Below are 18,013 nucleotides of genomic sequence, written 5' to 3' on the forward strand. Positions count from 1 at the left end.
TCTCTGCGCGACCTTTAAAAAAGGCCTATCCAGCAACATTAAAGATGTTCTGGCCGCACGAGAGACTCCTGCTAACCTGCATGAACTCATTCATCTAGCCACTCGCATTGACATGCGTTTTTCTGAGAGGCATCAAGAGCTCCGCCAGGAAAAAGACTTAGATCTCTGGACACCTCTCCCACAGTCTCCACTGCAATCTGCGCCTAGGCCTCCCGCCGAGGAGGCCATGCAAGTGGATCGGTCTCGCCTGACCCTGGAAGAGAGGAATCGCCGTAAGGAAGAGAATCTTTGTTTGTACTGTGCCAGTACTGAACATTTTCTGGTGGATTGCCCAATCCGTCCTCCACGTCTGGGAAACGCACGCTCGCACTCAGCTCTCGTGGGTGTGGCGTCTCTTGATGCCAAGTCGGCTTCTCCACGTCTCACGGTACCTGTTCGGATTTCCACTTCAGCCAGCTCTCCCCTCTCAGCCGTGGCCTGCCTGGACTCTGGAGCTTCTGGGAATTTTATTCGGGACTCCTTTGTGAATAAATTCCGGATTCCGGTGACCCGTCTTGTCAAGCCACTCCACATTTCCGCGGTCAACGGAGCCAGGTTGGACTGTACCATACGTTTCCGCACGGAGCCCCTTCTTATGAGCATCGGATCTCACCACGAGAGGATTGAACTTTTGGTCCTCCCCAATTGCACCTCGGAAATTCTCCTTGGACTTCCCTGGCTTCAACTTCATTCCCCAACCCTGGATTGGTCCACTGGGGAGATCAAGAGTTGGAGGTCCTCTTGTTCCAAGAACTGTCTAAAACCGGTTCCCAGTAACCCTTGCCGTAACTCTGTGGTTCCTCCTGTATCTGGTCCCCCTAAGGTCATTAAGGACTCTGCCTGCCACAGGAAATGCCCCGTGCCAGGTCCCGCCCTCTGCCCTCTCTCCCCATTCCTACTCCTGCGGTTCTGCCTGCCGTTGAGGAATCCCTCCATCCTTTCCCGGTGTCCTCATCCCAGGGGAGGCAGTTACCCGATAAAGAGAAGGGGAGACCTAAGGGGGGGGGTACTGTTACGCCTAGCGCTCCGGGTCCCCGCTCCTCCCCGGAGCGCCCACGGCGTCTCTTTCCCTGCAGCTCCCCGGTCAGTCCCGCTGACCGGGAGCGCTGCTCTCTCATGGCCGTTGGGGATGCGATTCGCACAGCGGGACGCGCCCGCTCGCGAATCGCATCCCAGGTCACTTACCCGTTCCCGTCTCCTGCGGTCATGTGCTGGCGCGCGCGGCTCCGCTCTCTAGGGCGCGCGCGCGCCAGCTCCCTGAGACTTAAAGGGCCAGTGCACCAATGATTGGTGCCTGGCCCAATTAGCTTAATTGGTTCCCACCTGTTCCCTGCTTATATCTAGTCTCCTCCCTTGCACTCCCTTGCCGGATCTTGTTGCCTTAGTGCCAGTGAAAGCATTCTTTGTGTGTTTATACCCTGTGTACCAGAACTACTGCTATCTCCCCTGACTACGAACCTTGCCGCCTGCCCCCGACCTTCTGCTACGTCCGACTTTGCTTCTGCCTACTCCCTTGTACCTCGCCTATCTTCAGCAGCCAGAGAGGTGCCGTTGCTAGTGGATACGACCTGGTCACTACCGCCGCAGCAAGACCATCCCGCTTTGCGGCGGGCTCTGGTGAAAACCAGTAGTGTCTTAGAACCGGTCCACTAGCACGGTCCTCGCCATCCCTCTCTGGCACAGAGGATCCACCTCCTGCCAGCCGGCATCGTGATAGGCGTCCTGTTCTCTTCACAGATGAAAACAGGTTCACACTGAGCACATGTGACAGATGTGACAGTGTCTGGAGACGCGATGGAGAACATTCTGCTGCAGCATGACCAGCATGACCAGTTTGGCGGAGGGTCAGAAATGGTGGGAGGTGGCATTTTTTGGGGGGGCCGCACAGCTATCCATGTGCTTGCCAAAGGTAGCCTGACTGCCATTAGGTACCAAGATGAGATCCTCAGACCCCTTGGGAGACCATATGCTGGTGTGGTTGGCTCTGGGTTCCTCCTAATGCAAGACAATGCTAGACCTCATGTGGCTGGAGTGTGTCAGCAGTTCCTGCCCGAAGAAAGCATTGATGCTATGAACTGGCCCGCCCATTCCCCAGATCTGAATCCGATTGAACACATGTGGGACGTCATGTCTCGCTCCGTCCACCAACGCCCACATTGCACCACAGACTTTCCAGGAGTTGGTGACCATCTGCCACCTCATCCGGAGCACACACGTGCATTGTAAGGAGGTCATTTGGGCACATGGAGGCCACACAAACACTACTGAGCTTCATTTTGACTTGTTTTAATGACATTACATCAAAGTTGGATCAGCCTATAGTGTGGTTTTCCACTTTGATTTTAAGTGTAACTCCATATCCAGACCTTCATGGGTTGATAAATTTAATTTCCATTGATAAGTGTTGTGTGATTTTGTTGCCAGCACATTCAACTATGTAAAGACGGAGGTATTTAATATGATTAGTTCATTCATTCAGATCTAGGATGTGTTATCTTAGTGTTCCCTATTTTTTTGAGCAGTGTATAAGACCAGGGTTTGAAACCTCAGACTTAGTAAATCCCCCTAAATCTCTTTTGCTATTCTTTTATCTTCTACCATCTAGACCACTGCAAATATGCCTTTTTCTATAAAAGCATTAAAAAGCCTTAGCAAATAAATGGGTATTCTGATTTAGTTAAAAAGCTAATTACAACCAGGGCAGTTAAATAAGAAACAAAAACATGGTTACCCGTTCCAACATCAGCACTTCACTCTGCTCCAGTCCTTCTTCCTACTTGCCCTGAGGATGTGCTCTCCTTGTTCTCCTGATGGCTTTACAACAAAGTGCAGATAATCAATGATGCTACAGTGGGTTTGGAACATCATATGTGGAACAGGAAGAGCACGTTATCAGAAGATAAGTGAGAGCACATCATTCGCGGAGCAGGGAAAGCACGTCATCAGCAGAGTAGTGAGAGCACGTCATCAACAGACCAGGGACAGCACATCATCAGTGGAGCAGGAATAGCACATCATCAGCAGAGCAGGGATAGCATGTCAACAGTGGAGAGGGGATAGCACATCATCAGCGGAGCAGGGAAAGCACATCATCAGTGGAGCCGGGATAGCGCATTATCAGCGGAGCAGGGAGAGCACGTCATTAGCAAAGCAGGGAGAGCACGTCATTAGCAGAGCAGGGAGAGCATATCATCAGCGGAATAGGGAGAGCATGTCATCAGCAGCAGTCATCACTATTCTTATGCTTTCTATTTACATCACTGGAGTTCGACACAGTGTTGTATTTGTGCAGTGACAATTCTGCATGAAACCATGGCATTTATACACCAGGCACATAGAGGAGAATTATTATGTACTGAAGTAAATGAGCCGACCAGATTACACACCAAATCAAGTGACATAACAATAGCAAGCAGTAAGCTTGGATTCATCAAACAGAATTTAATTGTTCTTCTGGAGAACGTTATTTTATCGACTTCATTTGTATGGAGAGATAAATATTTCCATAAATGAAGCTACTTCATCAAAATGTTGAAAATCTATAAAATATATTTGATTTATGTGCTACAGGTGAAACTCGAATAATAAGTTCATTGTTTTTCATTAAAGCAACTTAAAAGGAAAGGAAGCATGAAGTGCTCCAAAATCTCCTGGTAGACGGATGTGTTGACCCTGGACTTAATGAATCACAGTGACCAACACCAGCAGATGACATAGAAACATAGAAAGAGAACCCTGGAATGGACAGCATGGGTATTATCCTGGCTTCCTAACCAATAACAATGAGTGCCCGGAGACTGATACACTGCGAGCGGTGAGCTGGCTACATATTTTCTTTGACTTAATGCAGGAAACAGGCAAACCCTTGACAGAGTGTTTGCTCCTGGCATTGTTTTTAGTCAGGTATACACCGAACAGGAAGTCAGGCTTGTCCCCTTATGAAGTGTTGTTTGAGAGCATACCCAGACTAGTCCTGTATTTTCCTCAGCAAATGCAGCACCAACATGGAGTATTGACCTTGCATGTGCAGGCCTTACAAAAGAGACTGAAAGTAACACATGATCAAGTCTTCTCTTCTATCCCTGATCCAGATAACCTAGAGGGAACACATGACCTACATCCAGGAGACTGAGTAGTCGTCAAGAGACATGTTAGGAAATCTCTTGATCCTTGGTTTGATGGTCCATTTCAAGTCCTGCTGACCAATGCCACTTCAGTGAAGCTTGAAGGAAAGCCCAACTGGATTTACGCGTCACATCGCAAAAAGGTTTTGATGCCTGAGGAGGAATGAAGTTGTCATCCATATAGTACTCATAATATGGCTAGTCTCACTGTCCACCTCATGGACACCAGCGGTCCCAGTCAAAGAGGAGAAGGGGAAAACAAAAGTAGTGGTGGAAAAATAACACCAAGTCCCAAACTGAAGGGAATTATACATGTCCACAGGTAATGGCACAATACAAGGGCTTGATGGGGTATATAGGATAAAAATGGGAAAATACATGATAATGACTAAATCAAATGTCACTATAACTTTTAATTGGACAACAAATATAACCCTGAATGTATAATTGCATGAATCAGAGTGCCACTGTTAACCGTACTTCCTTTGTGTTCAACTTACATATAATTAAAATAGAGCCTCCCACCTTTAACACTTCTGTACTAATACCCTCTCCTCGCACCTGTATTAATGTCTCTATAAGTCAACAATCTTTAATCTTTCTTTTCCTGACATTCCAAAGTGCCCCTGGGTAAAAAGAGAATGGTATCACACTCTACTAGGAGGGGCAGGAACTGAGATGGGAATAATGAATGGTATACAGATGGAGACTATACAGAATAAGTGGATGAAGGAGGGAGGTCACATAAGTGATGCATTAGTAATATCAAGTAAATGACATCCAACAAGCATTAATATGCATCAGCAGCCGCTACAAATAGAAGATCGTGGGTTAACAATGTTTAATGTGTCTGTAATTACTGCTTTGGATTTATGGAATACTTCTGCTTACTTTATTAATCAAACTATATGTTCTCTAAATATCTTGCATTATCACACACAAAAGACAAAAGCTCAAATGGCTTTAATGTGTTACACAATGCGCTCCCACCTCACACGCTGGCATGGTCCCTTTACCTTCTGCTGCCGACGGGGCTGGGACTTGCATCGCGGGACGCGCCCGCATACGAGCTCCAGTCCTTCACTCTCCAGGTGTTTCTCCTGCCTCTGCCTCCACCTCTCTTCTCCGGCGCGCATGTCCCCGTCGCTTAGGGCGTGCGTGCACCGAAGCTTTAAGATTTAAAGGGCCAGTACGCTCATTAGTGTAACCACCTGTGGCTTGTTTATAAATTCCTTCACCCTCCTCAGTTCTCTGCCGGATCTTTGTTGACTTGTGCCCTAGAGAAAGCTTTCCATTGTATTGCCTTGCCGTGTACCAGATCTCCTGCTCTTGTGACTTGACCTTGCTCCTCTGCCGCCTGCCTATTGAACTCCTGCTACATCCTAACTACGATACTGTGCCGCCAGCCCTGACCTACTGCTATCCAGACTACGAGTTGCCTCACCGCTCCTTTGCCTCGCATCTCCTGTGCCGCCTGTGTGGTCGAGCTGTGCCAGGGGTAGCGACCTGGGTGTCGCCTGCAGCTGCAAGCCCATCCTGCTTTTGGCGGGCTCTGGTGAAGACCAGCGGCACCTTAGACTCCGCTCCCTGGTACTGTCTGAGTCATCTGCCACACAGGTCCAGCGAATCCACATACACCGGAGTTCCTGTCTTCAGAAACGTGAGTGTTACATAATGTCTGGAAATTATAATGAATGTTCTAAATACTTTCCACATTTGAGTAAATTGGATATCTGGTTTGAAACACATGATAAATATGTCATTGTGAAGATAGGTGGTGTGCAGGACACTTTGAGGCCTACTGTTACGCCGAGCGCTCCGGGTCCCCGCTCCTCCCCGGAGCGCTCACAGCGTTCTCCTGTTCGCAGCGTCCCGGTCAGACCCGCTGACCGGGTGCGCTGCGATAATGTCCCCAGCCGGGATGCGATTCGCGATGCGGGACGCGCCCGCTCGTGGTGCGCATCCCGACCCACTTACCAGACTCACTCCCCGTCTGTGCTGCCCCGGCGTGCGCGGCCCCGCTCCCTAGGGCGCGCGCGCCGGGTCTTTGCAATTTAAAGGGCCGGTGCACCACTGATTGGCGCATGGGTTTTAATTAGTGTCTTCACCTGTGCACTTCCCTTTATCACCTCACTTCCCCTGCACTTCCTTGCCGGATCTTGTTGCCATTGGGCCAGTGAAAGCGTTCCTTGTGTGTTCCTAGCCTGTGTTCCAGACCTCCTTGCCATTGCCCCTGACTACGATCCTTGCTGCCTGCCCTGACCTTCTGCTACGTCCGACCCTGCTCTTGTCTAATCCCTTGTACCGCGCCTATCTCTGCAGTCAGAGAGGTTGAGCCTTTGCCGGTGTATACGACCTGGTTGCTACCGCTGCTGCAAGACCATCCCGCTTTGCGGCGGGCTCTGGTGAAGACCAGTAGCAACTTAGAACCGGTCCACCGACACGGTCCACGCCAATCCCTCTCTGACACAGAGGATCCACCTCCAGCCTGCTGAGTAATGGTGAGTAATGATAATGAAACTCTCATACCCCTTAATATTACTGCTCCCTTCTCAGGGTGCATATCAGTAGTGTTGCTCACGAATATTAGCAATTCGAATATTATTCGCGAATATCGCATATTCGCGAATTCGCGAATTTCACGAATATAGCGCTATATATTCGTAATTACGAATATTCGTTTTTTTTTTTTCACAGTACACATCACAGTGATCATCCCTCTCTGCTTCCAGCTTGTGTGGTGTAAAGAAGGCTGTAATACTACTGTGTGAGACTGGCGTGCGAAAATTCGCATATGCGAAAATTAGCATATGCTAATTTTCGCAAATGCGAATTTTCGCGTATGCTAATTTTGTATATGCTAATATTCACATATGTTAATTTTCGCATACGCGCATTTTCGCATATGCGAAAATAAAACGAGAATATAACGAATATGCGAATATTCGCGAATATATGGCGAATATTCGTCCATATATTCACGAATATTCGCGAATTCGAATATGGCCTATGCCGCTCAACACTACATATCAGGTGTTCATGTACTGCATTGGGAAAACGTGACTTTCTTGTTTGAAAATGATATACACTTGTTTATGCTCGAAAACATAACTCTTCCCTCCTTTATTGAATTACCTGCATATATCTACAACTTATCTAAATTGCATAATTCGTTAAAAGATGCTGAACATTTAAGAAGACACATAAATAAATATGATCACACCTTACAGGATAGCTTAGTGTCTGCATATATAGACAAAGATTAGGTTCTAGGATTAGCTTCATCTATTAAGGATGAAACTGCACACCACTGGTATGACATATTTAGAGGTTGGCCACCAACGGCTACTAAAATCGTCCATTTCCTGTTTGGCCCCATGACTATATTATTCTTGCTTTTTGTCCTTCTGTGTTTTATTAATATATTGGTCTATTGTAGGTTAAAACCTCAAGTAAGACGCCTACCCCTGTATTTCAAGTAATGCTTGTCTCTTTATATTTCAGAAGCTAAAGGAAAATGGAACAGTGGTGGGAATCCGGTGAAGTACCAAAGCATGTAATCCGAAAGTCTGGCAGATGGCGGTTTAGAGCCTCTGAAGTACCTTTAATATAAACAGTGCTGCCATTTTCCAAGCTTCTAATGGGGGATTTGTGAGAGAATAAATGTTGGTTCAAGTGGTCATGACGTTCAGTGTCAACCATGATTATACTTTGTAATACCATTGTTAGCAAACTGAGATAGGATTTTTCTGGAAGGAATGCAGGGAGCCTCACAGGGTCTGAGAACATTGTTTTAACAGGATGTTCTAAGGGTGGTGGCATCTTTAGGTTTGGTAAACATCCTGTATAAGTTAAGTATTGTACCATATGTATTAGGGTTAGGTTAGGGTTAGGGTTCTAAAAGAACAGGAATCCTTTCGATATTTGGGTATTATGATCTCGGAAGACGTAAAAGATTATATAAAATTAAACATAGATCCAGTGCTGCAAAAAATAAGGGCTAAATTTAAGATTTGGTGTGGACTCCCACTGAATATGGCGGACAGAATTAGTCTAATAAAAATGATAACCTTACCACAATTGCAATATGTTCTATTAAATAGTCCAATATGGTTGTGGGAGACAGTTTTAAAAAAAATAGAATCCTTGTTGAAAGATTTAATTTGGGAGGGGAGAAGACCGAGGATAAAGTTGCAACACCTAGTTAAGGAAGAGAATAGTGGTCAGTCCCGGATTTTAGAACATATTTTGGGCTGCGCAATTGACTCACTTAATCAGATGGAAAGAAATGGACTATTTGAAAAGAGCAGTTAGGAGCAGGGGGGGGGGGAAATGTCAAAGTATATGGGAATGGTTAGAAGGAGGACAATTAAGCACTGGGGAAAAGGTTGGACAAACTTTATTAGAGTTGGCACAGAAAATATGGGAAAAAATAAAAAATATAGTAGCCCAGAAGAGAGCGACACGATATACACCAATATTTGAGAATATAAAATTGGAATAAATTACTAAAACACAAACAAAAGAATTTTGGCACAAGTATAATATACGATTTGTGGCACAAATATGGGAGGAAAAGGGGTTGAAATCATTTTATAGTTTAAGTAGAGAATATGGAATCCCTGAGAATCAGGGGTTCCGATATTTTCAGTTAAGACACACGGTGAAGAAAAGAAAAAGAGTGGTTGGTGGTACCAGAAGAACCATTAATGAAGGAGGTGATGGGGAAGAAAATTAGAAGGAAAATAACATCTAAAATGTATAAGGCATTGAGGAAGGTACAGGATGGAAGGGTGATTCATAATAGTCAATGGAAATGGGAGAATGAAGTTGGTGGTATAAGTCAAATAGAATGGGAAAGCATTTGGGGATGGGGTAAAAAAGCAATATTAAATAGAAATCACAGGGTGACACAATTTTTTATAAGTAAGAGATTATATTATGCTCCCAAACAGTTGGGGAAGATAGCAAAGAATTGACACTATGATTGTCCTAAATGTGGAGAGGAGGAAGCAGATTTTGCCCATATGTATTATAAATGTGCACAGGTTCAAGGGGTGTGGCAAAAAATGATAAAAGAAATCAAAACAAGGTTGAAAATTACAATTTCAGATAATCCCAAAATATGGCTGTTAGGAATGGTGGCTGGAAAAAACAATAGGGCACTGATGTATAAATTGATGTTTGTAATAAGATTAATGATAGCCAGAAAATGGATGAGTAAAGAAAATGCAGATATAAAGGAATACATGAACACTGTAGCAAATATAATTAATTTGGAATTATGGAATGCGACAAAAAATGGAGGGTTAAAAAAGTTCCATCAAATATGGGATAGTTGGATTGAAAACATGCCAATAGGTGAAAAAAATGAAATTACCGTATTTATCGGGGTATACCACGCACCGGCCTATAACATGCACCCTCATTTTACCAAGGATATTTGGGTAAAAAAAGTTTTTTGCCCAAATATCCATGGTAAAATGAGGGTGCGTGTGTGTGCGTGTATACCCCGATACACCCCCAGGAAAGGCAGGGGGAGAGAGGCCATCACTGCCCGCTTCTCTCCCCCTGCCTTTCCTGGGGTCTAGAGCCCTGTTGCCGCCGCTTCTCTCCCCCTGGCTATCGGCGCCGCTGCCCGTTCTGTCCCCCTGACTATCGGTGCCGGAGCCCCATTGCCGACGCCTATAGCCAGGGGGAGATAAGCGGCGCCGACAGCCAGGGGGAGAGAAGGGGCAGCGGCACCCATTGCCGGCGCCGCTGCCCTGTTGCCTCCCCCCATCCCCGGTGGCATAATTACCTGGGTCGGGTCAGCGCTGCTGCAGGCCTCCGGCGTGCGTCCCCTGCGTCGTTGCTATGCACGGCACGGCGCACTGACGTCATGCGCCGCGGCGTGCAGCGCATAGCAACGACGAAGGGGACGTATGCCGGAGGCCTGCAGCAGCGCGGACCCGACCCAGGTAATTATGCCACCAGGGATGGGGGGAGTTTTTTTTTTTTTTTATATATATTTTTTTTCCCTACTTCTTCCTTCTCTCCTTTGTTGTTAAATTGGGAGAAAGCAGTGTGAAATGAAGAAATAAATAACCTCATAAACCTCAACACCTGAAATGCCTCGCTACCCCGGCAGACCATGGTGAGTAAAATACCACCTTGGGAGGTTGGGGGGTAGTCGTCCAGAGATTGCGACCCAAAAAGTTGCAGCCTCGGGGTGGCAAGTCAGGGGAGAGAAGGGGAAAAATAAAAAGAGGTAAGGTAAGAGGAAAGGAAAAGAGAAAGAAAAGATAACAAAAGAGGAAGGTTGTATGGTGTGGTGTGTGTTTTTTATTTATTTATTTATTTTTTCCCCTTTCTTTCTTTCTCTCCCCCTTCTCTCTCTCTTCTCTTTTGCTTTCTCCCCTCTCCCCCCCCCTTGATCGAGTACCCCTTGGGAGGAGATGGTATGGCGGTGTTGTTAAAATCCGCTTGTTATTGAATTAATTTAGTTTCCTCTACTGATGTTAACATTTAGAAATAAGGGAGGGAGGGGTTAATGAAAAGGTACATATAGAAGTCACGAATGGGAGTGAGGAGGGGGGGTGGGGTGGAGAAGAGGGAGGTGATGGGAGGTACTGCAGGCCTCAAGTAGTAAGGAAGAAGGAAGATGATGTAATGGGAAGGGGTAAAAAGATAACTAATGGATATGATTTGATGGATTGTCCAACGAAACTCTCGGTAGAGAGTAGGTTTTATGCAAAATTGTAAAATGAAATGTTAATAAAAGTGTTAATAAAATATTGTACCATATGGATGACATCACCTTACTTGTTTTTCTGTTTGTAATCTATCTATATATATAAAGAACTGATCTGAACACTGCTCTTGTGTCTGTGTCATGTCATTTCTTGCGTTTATTTCTCTCTTAATTAGAAACTCTGTGACAATGCACTGAAGTCCCCTTAAATACTTCCCCAACACCCTAAAGGAGTTAACTGGTCTAGAACTTTTTTTAACATCATCCCTAGGCTGTCGGCATATAAAGCAAAAACCTAGACTTACATGCCCCCAATCTCTCACTGCCCTGGTTTCTCTGCTCCCATCTTCCAGTGCGGTCTTCTTCCTAGTTGCCAGTAGTCGACACGTCATACTGTCATTCAGTAAATTGCCAACTGCAGCAATGTCCTGTCTTGACCTGTGATAAGCTGAGACACCAAGAAGAAGACTACTGCTGCTCAGCCCATCGATGGTCGAGGTGGGACATCACTACAGCCAGCAATTTTCTGAGCCACAATTTGACACATCGACCACTGGCAATGAGGAAAAGGACCACAGCAATGATGGGGCTCCGAGGGAGCTGCGGCAGGTAAGTCCAGTTTTATGTTTTATATGTCACCAGACTGGGGATGATGTTTAAAAATAAGTTTTACACCAGAGTCCCTTTCAAAGCGTACCTGTCAGAACCCACAAAAGAAAAAAAATATACATGTTACTCCTAATCCTAATCCTGACATGTACCTCTATGACTTCTATCACCTATATTTAATGTAAAAATCACTCTTTTCATTAGCTCACAGTGTTAGATATCCTCTCAGGAGAAGGGGGCGGGTCCTTCCTTGTGGTGGTGGGAGGTGATTGGTCTGTCTGCTGATGCAGCCTCATCCATAATTCATCTCTTGTCCATGACTCATGGACAAGCTGATGCTGTTAGTGGTTAGTGTCCCATTAGATATGGGGACCCCCTAGCTGTGGGATTTTCAGGAACTGATTTTCTTTATTAAATATTTAAAACATTTTAAACAACCACATAACAAGAGGTCTTTCATTTTCATAAGTAACAACACATAAAGTGTTTTTGGACCTGACAGTGCCCATTTAAGGGTATTATTACATGTGGCAGATTTCTTGCAGCAAGTTCTGGAAAGGAAGATCCGTTCAATTCATCTGAACAGGATTGTTTAAATGGCAAGAATGTAAATTTCTTCAAGCCCCAAATGAGCATTTCAGTTTTGCCGCAATATACTTTAAAGCAGCTCATACCGGGAGAGCTGTCAATCAATTTGTGTGGACAGAGGAAAGTAAGGCTCCATATGTAGATCTGTAGATGCAAATCTTGTTTTCAATTGAGTGATTAGAACCAGTTTGCCTTAAAGGGGTACTCCAGTGGAAAACTTTTTTTTTTTATTTTTTTAAATCAATTGATGCCAAAAAGTTAAACAGATTTGTAAATAAATTACTTCTATTAAAAAATCTTAATCCTTCCAGTACTATTAGTGGCTGTGTACTACAGAGGAAATTATTTTCTTTTTGGATTTCTTTTCTGTCACGACCAAAGTGCTCTCTGCTGACACCTCTGTCCATGTCACGAATTGTCTAGAGCAGGAGAAAATCCCCATAGCAAACCTATCCTGCTCTGGACAATTCCTAAAATGGACAGAGGTGTCAGCAGAGAGCAGTGTGGTTGTGACAGAAAAGAAATCCCAAAAGAAAAGAATTTCCTCTGTAGTACATAGCTGCTAATAAGTACTGGAAGGATGAAGAATTTTTAATAAAAGTAATTTACAAATCTGTTTAATTTCTGGCACCAGTTGATTTAAAAAAAGTTTTCCACCGGAGTACCCCTTTAAAGGGGTATTCTGGGCAAAAAACATCTTATCCCCTATCCAAAGGATAGGGGATAAGATGTCTGATCGTGGGGGGCCCACCGCCGGGACCCCCCGCGATCTCCCTGCAGCAGCCCGCATTCTATGCGTAGCTGCATCTGCAGCTTTGGAAACCGCTGGGCTTCCGAGACGGGGACGTGATGTCATGGCACGCCCCCTCCATTCATTTCTATGGGAGGGGGAGTAACGGCCGCAACGCTCCCTCCCATAGACATGAATGGAGGAGGCGTGGTGTGACATCACGTCCCCGTCTCGGAAGCCCAGCGGTTTCCGAAACTGCAGATGCAGCTATGCATAGAATGCGGGCTGCTGCAGGGAGATTTCGGGGGGTCCCAGCGGCGGACCCCCCACGATCAGACATCTTATCCCCTATCCTTTCGATAGGGGATAAGATGTTTTTGCCCGGAATACCCCTTTAAGTATATAATTCCCTACTGGCTCTTTGTGCTGGATCTGTGGCTATCACTTGGAAAATAATAGTAAGGTGTTATGTTCTTGGAAAATCAAGATGTGACAGCTAAGCTTTAGTTTCTGAGATATGACTGTCAATATAGCTGCACTCTCCTCTTGTGAAATGATCTCCACGACTGAATAGAACAATCTCAAAAAGCTTTAAGGGATATTTCAATGATTTTTTTTTTTTTTTTTTTAAATCAACTGGTACCAGAAAGTTATATAGATTTGTACATTTCTCTATTTTTAAAATGAAATCCTTTCATCATTGTAGGTGTAGGTGAAGCATTTCTGTCCTAATGTGTATGTGCACCAAATTTATTAAATGGTTGCTGGGGATTTGATAAAAATTGTGCAGGAAGACATTTTCTGGAATTTCTCTGGTTAATCCTGATGTGCTATATTTAGCAATCCTGTGTAAAAATGAGTGTGACTTTTCTACACATGCACCAAAAAGTCCTTACCACTGCAAAAGAATAACCTGTCTGTACACACTATAAAAAAAAAGTGTGAACCAAAAAGACGCAAAAAGAGCCTGGGAAGCTGCACAGCACAAACTGTGAGGCAAATTTACACAAAAAACTGCTCTAAAGGCAATGATAAATCCCCCATATATGCCCTGGAGGAGGGATAGCAATCTTTCCAATACCATTCAGCGCTCTTTGCAGCCACCTAAGTCTGTGTCAAGAACTGTCCAGAGTAGGAGCAAATCCCCATAGTAAACTACTCCTGCTCTGGACAGTTCCTGACACAGACAGAGGTGACAGTAGTGAGCACTAAGTCAGATTGGAAATAATTACATGACTTCCTCCGGACTAAGAACTGGAAGATTTCTATTTTTTTAAACAGAGATAATTTACAAATCTGTTTAGCTTTCTGGCACCAGTTCATTTGAAAACATTTTTGTTTTTCTTGTGGAATATCCTTTTAAGAAAAATAAAATATCATAACCAAACTTGGACAACTGCTCTACCCTCTCATTTATTAATATGGAGTCATTTTTAACATTTCGGATTTTCACTGTTTGACTTTCTAACTAATGATTTCATTCTCATCTCTACTATGACTGTGATCAGCATGGACACTTTATTCTGGAGAAAACTAGTTTTATTTTGCTATAATGGGAACTCTATTTTCCTATAACAAAAGATTTTGGCCCTGTGTGTAAATGCAGAGCCCAGATGATTCCCCCTAAATAAATCATTGGGATGACGGTCTAATTGAGGCCAAGGTTTTGCAGCCTTAGGCCTCGTTCAGACAGCCGTAATGTGGCCTTATTACAGCATCTGTATTACAAGCAACAAATCTTGGTCTAATAACCTGAACTTACAATATCATTTATACTTATAGTGCTGGAAATTCAGGTTATTAGACCTATGGTGGGGCCATAGTATAGAGTATTGTGGCCCCATTGCTTCCTTACACACATACTGTTCTTACATTCTAACTGGGTTATTTGTATGCGTTACCCAAATATTAACCTTTCATTTCAGTTTTCCAAATTGTACCTTGTAGCCACAATCTCAGCATTACGGGACATTAATTATCTCTAAATAAAATATAACAACAGACAGATGGGGACCTCCAGCCCATAGCAAAGGTGAAACAGAAGATTTTTAATAATTCACATAGAGAAGAATATAAAAAACAGGTTCAGATACTTTGTGAGTGAGAAAGTCATAATTGATTTAAATGATCCATTTTCAAGGAATATGTACTAAACACTGTTTAGTACATTTATAAAGCCATTTATAAAGTGATAACTTTATATCCTACTGTTCTACAGAAACATTAGAACAACAGGAGATATTAAATATGCATTATATCCCATAGATGATGTTATTATGATTATGATGAAATCATCACAACATTTTTCATTAAGGAAAAATTGAATTGAGTACTGTTATTTTCATGTTTATTTTAATTTATAATTGTATAAGTACTGTAGGGGGTCTATTTATTTATTTATTTTTCTAGAAAAATCTCCTGATCGTCACCCCAGCTCTCTTCATGCACTGACCTGAGTCGACCACAGCACAAAGCAGTGGTCAACACGCCCCACTGAGATCAATGGAAAAGGGGTTGAACTAGGGACTCTTCCCACAGCTGGTTTAGAAGTTTCTACATAGAAACTAGCCGGGAAACATCACGTGACCAAGGCATCACTCATCTGATACACAACAGTATGCAAATATGTAAACCTTACATCCTTGGAATACTTCAGTGTATGCTATTAAGGCAATATAATGTACACAACAGTTTTACAAGGTAACTTACAGTATCCCATACACAGATTTATGCAGGTAGCAGACAGTTTCTTTTGTTTGACAACTTTACATCCATGGTAGCTGGAGCAAGACCCTTTCTTTGTAAATAATACATTGAGAAAGTCTCAATCTGCTCATATACATTTGAGTAGGTGTTGCTTATGTAACCCCTGTGGAGTTGGCTGCATTATCTGAAATGCCCAGTTGATGGCGGATGGAGACCACAAATGAACTAGTATGCTGTTAATACAGACTGGAGCTGTGATCACATGATTAGCAGCCATTTCATGAGAGATAATGCTGATTGGTATAGATTTCAGTCACATTTCCTGTGCCCTGAGGATTTGCTCAGACGACTACAAGCTTAGCTAGAGAAAAGACGTGCTTCTAGCTGTGAGAGACTGCACCACAGAGACAGCACCTAGCTGAGGGAACTTGCTTCACACAGGACCACACTGGCTGAGAGAGAGACCTGCTGGCAGAGACAAGCACTGAGTCCAGACGTCTGGTGAATACAGTGAGAGGAGACTGCTGCTGGACTGACCTAGTTAATGGTGTTGTGAGGGTAAGCCTAAAGCCTCTTCCCTGTTCCACTACAGAGCATCTGTCTCCTTACTCAAAGTAAAGACTCTGAGGTTCAGTGGTGGATATTACACTGCTCAGGTGGCTTCAGTGATGCAGCAGAGGAGGACTTATAAGGGTCCCAACACTCCTATGTGCACAGCAAGGGGTGGGCTTCAGGTGTGCTTGTGGGTGGGTGAGGAAAATCCAAATTGCATTCCTATCTGTGCACACTATTTTATTATCCTATATATGTTGTTCATTTGCCACTTACTATATAAAGTTAGTTCACATTAGGCTGTGTCAGTCTCATTGTACCAAGTATGTTCCCAGTGGGACCCCACATCCCTACCCCGGATGCTCCACTGGGTGGAGGCACTGCCGCAGACATGCACCCCAGCTCCCAGATAGAGGAGGCTCAGGATCCGCCTGTCGGGCATAATGAGGTAGCTAGGGTAAAGGACCCCAGAGACACTAGGGGGCACTCAAAAATAAACTCTACATATGGAGGCACTGCTGAGATCATAAATTGGGGTACAGCCAGTGAGAATAAGTTAATTCCCCGGGCCACTCCCTCCTTTTCAACAGAGTGGGCCCAGCAACTGAATGTACCATTACAGAAACCCGTAGTATTATGCCAAGTACCACCCTGTTGTGAGATGAACCATGTCATCTTGTGTATGGAAATCATACTGGGAATAGAAATGGCGACTGTCAGGGATATCCTGCAAGATCCTGATGGCCAAACGTACATCTTAATATATTGTCATACAGATCTGAGAGACCATGAGAGGCCCATCAACATTCATTTGTATGGAGCAACAGATGAAGGATGCTTCTTAGTGTACACCCTCCCTGATTAGAAAGAAAGGGTCTCACCACAACAACCCTTTGGGTTGGACCAAAAGACTATGATGCAGAAAAGCCCCTGACTCCCATCTCTGGAAAGGCTGGGGCCATTCCTATACAAGCTGCCTGCCTTACTAGAGAACAGGGGATGATTACTCCTAAAACCGAGACTCCCCCATCTCCAGCATTACAGAAACAAGACCCTATATTGTATAGCATGTCTACAGGAAGTAGTGATGTATTTGAAATACTACAAAAGCTCTCAGAGGTCATAGTGACAGCAAACCACACCCATAGTGACCGAAAACTAAAGGTGTTTTCTGGGAATCAGCCTGTCCCTCCAGGAGAAGAGCCTTTTGAGGTCTGGAAGGATAATGCTACGCAATTGTTAGAGGAATGGCCTTGATACCATAAAGAAACAGTGGTTGGTGGAGAGTCTTCGTTTTCCCGCTACAGACATGATAAGACTGGGCAAGGGAGTGAATGGCCAAGCTACTGTGCAAGACTATCTGCAAGTTTTACAGGACGCTTATGGAAAATCAGAAGATTTTGATGATCTGTTGGTTAAGTTCCTAACCACTAAGCAGAAGGAACATGAAAAAGCCACTGACTATATCAACCGTTTACAGCTATCGCTGGGAAAGTTATTCCATAAAGGAGTAGTCACCAAGCAAATTCAGAGAGGTGGTTTGACCAATAATTCAGTTATGATTCTACTCAGAGCCAAGTTGGATGATAAAGTTCTGCCCTATTTCCCATTAATAAATACAGCCAGGAAATTGGAAGACCAGATGTGTCAACCTCCTCTACGGAAAGAGAAAGAGAAAGAGGTTACAGAACTGTCAGCCCTTAGGAAGAAGGTGGCTGAATTGGAGGTTTTATGCAAATCACCGCCAGAGAGAGCAGATCCTTCCCCTGTAAGTGGGGGGCAACAAAGAAAGACTCCGAAGCAGCTGTTTCCTGAGGATTGACCCCACCGAGGGGACAGCTTTAAATGTCGAAAGTCAGGGCATTTTCAGCGGGAGTGCCCTGCAAATTCCATGGAGGTAGATGTGGAGGTCCTTGCAACCGAGTTTGAGGA

The sequence above is a fragment of the Hyla sarda genome, chromosome 4, assembly GCF_029499605.1.
Source record: "Hyla sarda isolate aHylSar1 chromosome 4, aHylSar1.hap1, whole genome shotgun sequence".
NCBI classification, from domain to species: domain Eukaryota; kingdom Metazoa; phylum Chordata; class Amphibia; order Anura; family Hylidae; genus Hyla; species Hyla sarda.